The sequence below is a fragment of the Mesitornis unicolor genome, unplaced genomic scaffold (genome assembly GCF_000695765.1).
Source record: "Mesitornis unicolor isolate BGI_N332 unplaced genomic scaffold, ASM69576v1 scaffold15989, whole genome shotgun sequence".
NCBI lineage: Eukaryota > Metazoa > Chordata > Aves > Mesitornithiformes > Mesitornithidae > Mesitornis > Mesitornis unicolor.
Genome location: NW_010206690.1, coordinates 7,048 through 14,926, shown reverse-complemented (window position 1 = coordinate 14,926; position 7,879 = coordinate 7,048). Strand labels below are relative to the sequence as shown.

Genomic DNA, 7,879 nt, shown 5'->3' with positions numbered 1-7,879 from the left:
GGCAGAATCCTGTAGGAAGCAATGATAACAGGCACAAGAATGGCTGGGACAAAGGGAAGACCATACATGAACCCAAATGATCCCAGCGTGCAAGCTGGATGCTCCTGCTCATGGTGGTGGTCTGGCCATGACATCCCTGTGTGTGCATTTTGCCACTGGAAGCCAAGTCAGGGCTGCTGAGAAGAAAATGACTGATGAAGAAGCTGCTCTCACATACTGCAACCTCCTTGACACCTCCTTGTGCCAGTGACAGGGAGATCTTCTCAGGGTGACAGTGTCACCCATTCCTCTGGCCTTGCTGCCTTCCCTGCCTGCATCTATACCAGCAGCTTGTGTAGACCCAAACACAGCAGAGGATGGTCCACACTGTTCAACCCTAAGTGCAGCTCCTGGCCAGCTTGAGCCCAAAGCTCAACACTATGTATGTGTAATCAAATCCTTATAATTATACCCTCTGCTTGCCCATCAGTATTCTGCAGCAACAAATAATTACATCCTAAGACATTAATCGCACTATTAAATCTAGATCCTCCTTAGGTTATGAATCCAAAAGTTATTGAACTGCAAGTCCTGAATAAGATTTTTCATAGACCTTCAACTTTGCACAAATAGGTGCTTGGATAGCTAAAGCAGGGCAGATAAGTCCAGGGAGTATTCACACACCTCAATTCAGCCGTTATGTTCACTTTTGATTAATTGAGCAGAGCTGGACACAGCACCGCTCATGTTGGCTAGAGGATTTTTAAGGCAGATGAAAGGAAGAGAGGGGAAAGCCTCTCTCCAAGACTTATTTCTTGGAGCCCTGGGTCACTGCAGCCCTGAGCTGGGTCTCACAGCCTGCCAAGCCTTGCCACACTTCAGCACTTGAGTCTTGCTTCCCCGTTCTGAATTAGGAAGAAGTGCTACTATTCTCCCCTAAAAGGATGTTGAGAGGAGATACTCAATGATATGAAATGCAAGCCATATGAGTATGTAACACACAATGTGTTTAACCTGTGCTCATGCAAATTCCTGAGCTAGAGCTTACACCTGGAAGTTAAAAACTACAACAAATTGAGTTTATTATGATAGCTTCTTCACTTTTATTGTTCTTTACCAGGAGTGCCATATGGTGTTAAAACGTCTTTCTTGTATAACTGGTGTCCTAACCCCTTAAGTGTCCTGCTGCCTTCTGCACCCAACACCAGAGGATGTAGGATGTGTTTCAGTCGATGTACTTCATGCATAGGAAATTAGGATACTCAGCATTTTAAAAATGGGATAAATAATGGAATAATGGGCTTCTGTGTGGTGACATCTGTGGATTGCAGGTATTCCTGTTTTCATATGGTAATCTCTGGGCATGCCAGGCTTTGCTCCCCTAGCTGCAGACTACCAAAAAGGAGCACAGGTCAACGTTACCTATTTCCCTCAAACAGAAGGCATGCAAATTTTTAGTGAGACTTTGGTGAAAATCTGCTAAGCTTGACAGGGAATATGCTAATGTGAAAGCCCATTGACTTTGTTTATGAAGTTTGTGAAACAATTTCTGTCCCCACGTCTGTGTCCATTCTACTCCCAAGACAATGTGGTTTAAAAGTGTACTTATTTTCCTTTTTTAAGGAGAGTTTTCCTCTCATTCATTGCAGCATGGAAGTTTCACAGAGACAGCAGGAAAAAAATATTATAAAAGGGAACTTGTATGACTGGTTTCACACAAAATGTTATTGAAAATGTAAAGTGAAATTGGGGGAAAATACTTTTTCTTCTAGCTCTTGCAGTTTCACTGCTTCTGGGTGACACATGTAATGGTAGCCAGTAAATCAAATTGCAGCAGAAACATTTGGGGTTTTATGAAGTTGATGGATCCCTTTAAAATATGTATGATAGTGCTTCTTCCATGTTTGTGTCAGATTGAGCTGAGCAAGAGCAGGCAGAACTGCTCCAACTGCTTTCAGAAATAGTAGGACTCTGTGTAACATGACCTATGCTTCTCAAAGCTAATCTGCGTAAAATGATGAACATTGTCGAAAGAGCCTGAGATTTATCAGCATGAAACTGTACTTACTGTGATGTAAAGCTAAAGATAAAATATCGCAGCCAGTAATAATTCATCTGACTGAAAAACAACTGTGTCTGGAGCGTTCAGAGTGCTTGTTCTCTGGTTAGCCAATACACAGCTACAAAAAAGGAAAACTGGTAAGGAAAAATGTGAAAAAGCACTTTGGTGGTGCAAATCTACACAAGTTTGGCTTAGAGGGAAAAAGGGAGATCTGAGCTTTGTTAAAATTCATGGATGTTTCTGAGAAAACCCCCATTGATTTCAGTGGGGCCAGAATTTCACCCCCAAGTCAGTCTTCACATTCCCTTCCTTCTCTGGTTCTCTTCCTTGTAAAATGGCCTTTTACATTTTCTGTATTAAAGAAGTGTTTGAATGAGTCTGCCCCCACCCAGCCTCTTGCCAGCTGCAATCAAAGGTCTGCCTTGTTCAGATGACTTGCTGTTTGGAAGGGAAAAAGTAAAGTTATTCATCCATTAATCATATTTTCAAATGCTAGGTAAGAACAAAGTATTATTGTTGGGATGACTGCCTTTAGAATGGGTTCACTTTGGGAACAGGCTTTGGGTCTTTTTCTTTTCTTTTACTTTTAAATCCAATTCCATTGAAAAATCTCTGCATTAGTATGTATTTTCCTGCATTTTTTCAAGCTAAAGATCTTTGGCCAACATATTTTTAAAAACACCCACGCTAGTGTTTTGCTGCACGTGATTGGAATGCTACTGCTGTTTCTTGTTTTTAAGAGGAAATACTGCCTATACACCAATGACAATACTTTAACACTAAGTGCCCAACCAGAATTATTCTGCTATTTTTATTGTTTTAGCCTGAAGCGCAGATGATAGACAAAGAATTTGAGGACATGAGAAAAATTTTGGTATGGGAGAAGTGAGACTACTCTATAAAAAAATGTTAGTTTTGAACATGACTTCTTTATTGCACAATTGACTGTGGAGGCACATCAGTTTAGCTTAATAGCAGGATCTTGGAAAAAACCAGACCAAGTGGAGCAGCGGGTCAGGCTAAAGCAGCTGCCAGGTCCCACTGGTGGCCCACTAAGAGTCAACGCTGCGCTTTCTGGCAAGACACACTACCTCTGGGTTCCAGCCAGCTTACAAAACATCTTCACCAGTGCTGGGGAGCAGAAGACTGGAGCTATGTGCGGATCTAAACAGAGCAGACCATGGTCTAGTGGTGAGACCATTACTGCTAGAGAACAGAGGGACTTGCAGAGACATTGGTTGCGGTTAAGCCTTTTAAGTCATCTGTCCAGGGACAGTAAACCTTGAGATAAGATACGCATGTGTGCAGACAATTTGGTATTTTACGTTCCTTTTTTCTTCTGCTTAAGTTATGTGCAGAGGCTGTGTCTATGCTCATAAATCAAACAAGACCACTGGATGCTCACAGGCCCTGAAACTCAGTCAGCCACACTGGTTAGTTGTATAGATGCTGGCTAGGGCTCTCCCACCTGGATGCCTGGGAGCAAACTCTGTGCCTAGGACATGTTTTGGTTGTGGCCACTTGGTCTCAGAGGCCACCTCTCCCATGGGAGCATTGCTGGACATGGCACGTATGGCTGGAGACAAAGCGCTGGCACAAGATTCAACTTCTCCATGTCCACTGGCCCAGTAAGCACCCAATGTAAGCATCCACCTCTCATCTAAAGTCAGTGGATCTCCAAGAACTTTGGACCAACTAAGGGCCTACCCTTTTGCCTTTGAAATCCTCACCTAGGGACTGAGCCCAATTTCAAACACTTTGAAATGGGCTGACCATTCCTACAAGCCTTGGGTTTGGGTCAGGTCTAAGGAGTCTTGCTCCCCAGGGATGCCAGGGACCCATGATCCTGTCAAAGCCCATGGTTGCTCAGCATTTTGAAAAAAAGCCTTATTTCACTTTATTTCCTGATTAAGGGAATAGTAAACAAACTCTGATGCAAAACATGATAGTTTTAGTTCTTGGGCTAAAAGTAAATTAATATTTCTTACCTTTGTGCCATGCTTTGTGATCCTTGGATTAAAGAGCCCTTTTGTTATAAGAATGTTTATATTAAAAATACATGTGCAAATGCATCCAAACATATGTACACATATGCACAAACAATCTTATTTTTCCAAAGAGGTCTTCTTTTATTGGCTTCATTTGAAAATTGATGCTCTCATGAGATGAGGTTAAAAGTGATTTAATGTAACAATAGCCTGATAATTGGCATTTGGCAGTTGTTGCTAATGCTGTTTTACAGGCTGGTTCTGACGAATTCCTGCTTTGATACCCAGTTATGTTTCAGTGCTTTACTTTCTTTTCCCTTTTTTCACAGCTGCTGTAATCCATAACAAGTAATTATTTAAAGATGAAATCAGCAAGCGTCGCCTGTAATTTGCCTTTCTTTCATGGCCATTAGGAAATGGTCTGAAAGAAAAGGAAAAAAGTAAAATGTTCCTTCTGTTCTCTTCCCCCCATCTATTCATTTTCCAAATACTCATCATGAAGAAGAAAATGCTGATACAGGAAAAAAAAACCACCAAACCTAATCAAAAGCTTTCTGCCTGAAGTCATTTAGTTTGCTATTCAAACCAGGAAAGTGTCTATAGTTAGACATGGTTGTGTTCCTTGAGAACATGAAAACATGACAGCATATTATTAGTGCAGAAACTAAAGAGCAGCTGCTAGTTAGCACCTGGTTCCCAACAGCAGACTGGAAATACAAAGAGACGCGCTCTGTATGTGCTCTGGCACAAGAAAGGAACAAACATCTCAAAATCCACTCATCCCCTAAGAAACAAGCGCTCCCCTCAGGATCTCTACACAAAGCCCTGAGAAATCGCCAGCCCCCTTTGCAAAGGGAAGGGGAAAAGGAGAAAAGGGGCCAAAGGACTGTGAAAACCAAAACCAGGCACTGTCTTACCTTGCTGCAGCTTGGTGCTGCCTTTGCTTGGGAGTCCGTGAATGAGAGAGGATAGGGACAGGCTTGCTGCTTTATTGGATTCCTAAATGTTGTGTTTAGTAGTTAGATAGTTAGGCATTCGTGCTTGGGATGAGCTATTAATATAATATCTCCCAAGTACCAGCCATCTGCAGGAGATAAGGACTGCAGCACCTCTGTGCTACCAGCCTTTTAAGGCATCATAGCTACAGTGGCATGAGGCACCCGATGGAAAGGGCTGCTGTGCTCCTGAGCAGCCCTGGCCCCTTGCTCTGCTCTGTTTGGGAGTGCCTGATCTTAAAATGCACTCACCTGCTATAGGGAGGTCCTGTGAGGGACCCCAAGGAGGCAATGATATTTCAGGGTGTGATATTTTGGCTTAACTATAAGCAGGTCTAATTTCTCATTCAGGGCTCTGGGTTTGACAGAAACACCCTAGGAAATGACAACTGTTCTGTGGATGCAACAAACTCCAACTCCCCTTTGCCCATCTGTCCATCGCAGCTGTATAGCCTTGTTGCAGGGGAGTCTGTGCCTCGTGTCCTGCCTTGTTTTACCCCTGCACTGCCTCGTAGGAGGGGAGGTAGTGCCAGTGCTACCATTTCTCAGCAAAAAAGACAGAGGCTTCATAGACTAGCCTGAGGTTACAAAATAAATCCACACAGGCAGAGAGGTTATAGGTTGGGTGTGAGCTCTCTGCTTGGTCTGACTCTGGGGGAGGAAGACACTCAGACATGGGAGAAGCGAGAGATTAAAGGTGGAAAAAAGCTCATCCAGCAACTCCCATGGGCTGTATCTTGCTGGCCCTGGAGGAAAACCTGACCTAGCAAGGCTCAGTGCAGAGGTGGGGCTACAACCTGCCTACCTCCTTGCCAGTGCTGGGCCCAGCTCTGCGTTTCAATGTGCTTCTGCAGAGAAAGTTGCAACAAAGATACATCCCTTGATATGAAGTTGAACTATTTTAAGGTGTTTTTCTTAAGGAGAGGAAAAGGAAAACCTTTTGTTAAGACAGGGAGGTGAAGAAATAGCATCAGGAAGCCTCTATGTGCAGGCAGATGACTCTCCTTCACACAGCAGCGTACTTCTCTGAAGAAGTACTGTGCTGTTGAACTGAGATGCCCTGTTGTTCCTCCTCCTGGATGTAGCAGGAGTATTTGCTGAGGGATTCAATTTCTTTGCTGGATTTATTTGTTACTTTCACAGTCCTGAAGAACCCCCCATTTCCTTTATGCCTCTTTTCCCTCTCCAGAGTGCTGGTGGAGCAGTAGTTTTTAGGAGATAGTTTCACCTCCTAACTTGTCTCTGAGTAGTTCTTTTGGGTAGCAAGCATGGGTCAAGCCGTGGAGACTGGATACTAACACAAACTGTGTGCCAGGTTTTCTGACATGACAAACTGATTTATGGTTTGACATGGAGCCCAGTCAGGTTTTGTGGTTTTAGCTCCAAACCAATGGGAAGCTGGCATCTAGAGGGATCATCCTAACATAAAAATGTTCATAACAACACGTCCTCAGCCCCTGCCAAGCAACATGATTTGACAGCCTGAGTCAAGTCTCCTGGAACAAATGACTTTCACTCATCTCTTTTTGTCCAAGCAGAAATGCCCAGCCTCCAAGTGTCCTGGACAGGGAGCATGACCTAGAGACTTAGGTTAGAGAGATAAGAGAAATGTCCCACAGATTCCTGGTGAAAATATCGTTCATCCTAGAGTTAGCAGCCTTTTGCCACATGTTCCTTTAGCTGCCATGTAAACAGTCCTTTCTCATTTCCTAGAAAAATAAACAGTTATTAAAAGCTGTAAAAACGGCAGAAATGTGGTAGTTAGGACATAAGTTTGGACGGCTCTGGACAGCCTCAACCTTTTCGTGTTAGCCAATTTTTTTGTTTGTGTGATTCAAAGGTCCAGGTGACATTGTAGAAACAGCCTGGATAAAAACTGGTTGTCTCCAACCCCAGTCCATGCTGTACTGGGCACTGATGACATGTTTAATCCTCGGGTGTCAGCCCGGTTACAGAGAACATTTGGATCTGATGTAAATATTGAGCAACTCAGGATCATCTTGGGGTAAATGTGGCCTCCTGACATTTCATTTAACTACTTGAGAAGGTGGATTACAGATCCGTTAACACAAACATTAATGCTTTTCTCTCTGTAAAAAAGCAAATGTCCTGTAAAGCTGGTTGTCCCCCACTGCCCCTCTAACTAAACTGTCCCAGTTTCATTTTGGGTGTTGCTTTACTCTTTGATGAAGCTCACTGGGGAAAGGATGACTCCTTGAAAAAAGGATGCCATCAGAAGGCTAAAGCATCAGTGGAAAGCCAGGCTGCTGGGCCTGATCCTGCCCTGCCCCCAGCAGGTAACAGCTGAGCTGCTCTCCTGAAATAGGCAGGGAAATGCCTCTACGCTCAGAGTGTCAGCATTGCTGAGCTACAGAAGGGTGTCAAACTGACAATGGAGGAGAGGTATTCCTGTGGATGTTGTCAGGCTTCTTAGCTTTACAGCAGCATTGGGATTTAGCCCTTTAAAAAGAGGGTAGGCCTAAAGCAGCAGTGACAGGGTGGACCTCTTTGCCATCTCCATGGGTCTGCAGCACCAGATTTAGCCTTGCTGCCTTCATGACTAAGGCACAGGAAGGAAACAAATAAAAAATTTCAGTCAATTCTCTACTCCAAAGTGTTGGGAGGTGCATGTGCTAGAAGAGATGCTTTAGTATAATAGAATCATTTCAGTTTGAAAAAAAACTTCAAAAACATCAAATCCAACTGTGTTTTTGAAATGCAAAGAAAATGCTGCAAGTTTTAAAGCACAGTCCCCTGTGCAAACCATACCAAGGTCCTGTTACCCATTCATTACACTGAGGTAAAAAGTTTTACCACTGATCCCTCACGATCAGGGTTTATCCTGCCATTCTCTG

General features: G+C 43.5%; 1 protein-coding gene across 1 annotated transcript in view; it reads right to left on the bottom strand.

The window, feature by feature from the left end:
- Positions 1–4,984, bottom strand: part of FHL2 (four and a half LIM domains 2) — a 40,929-nt gene extending 35,945 nt beyond the window's left edge. Inside the window, exon 1 of the mRNA XM_010191863.1 lies at positions 4,947–4,984. The gene's annotated coding sequence lies outside the window, so the exon portion shown is untranslated. The remainder of the gene's footprint in view (positions 1–4,946) is intronic.
- Between the last annotated feature and the right edge of the window lie 2,895 nt (positions 4,985–7,879).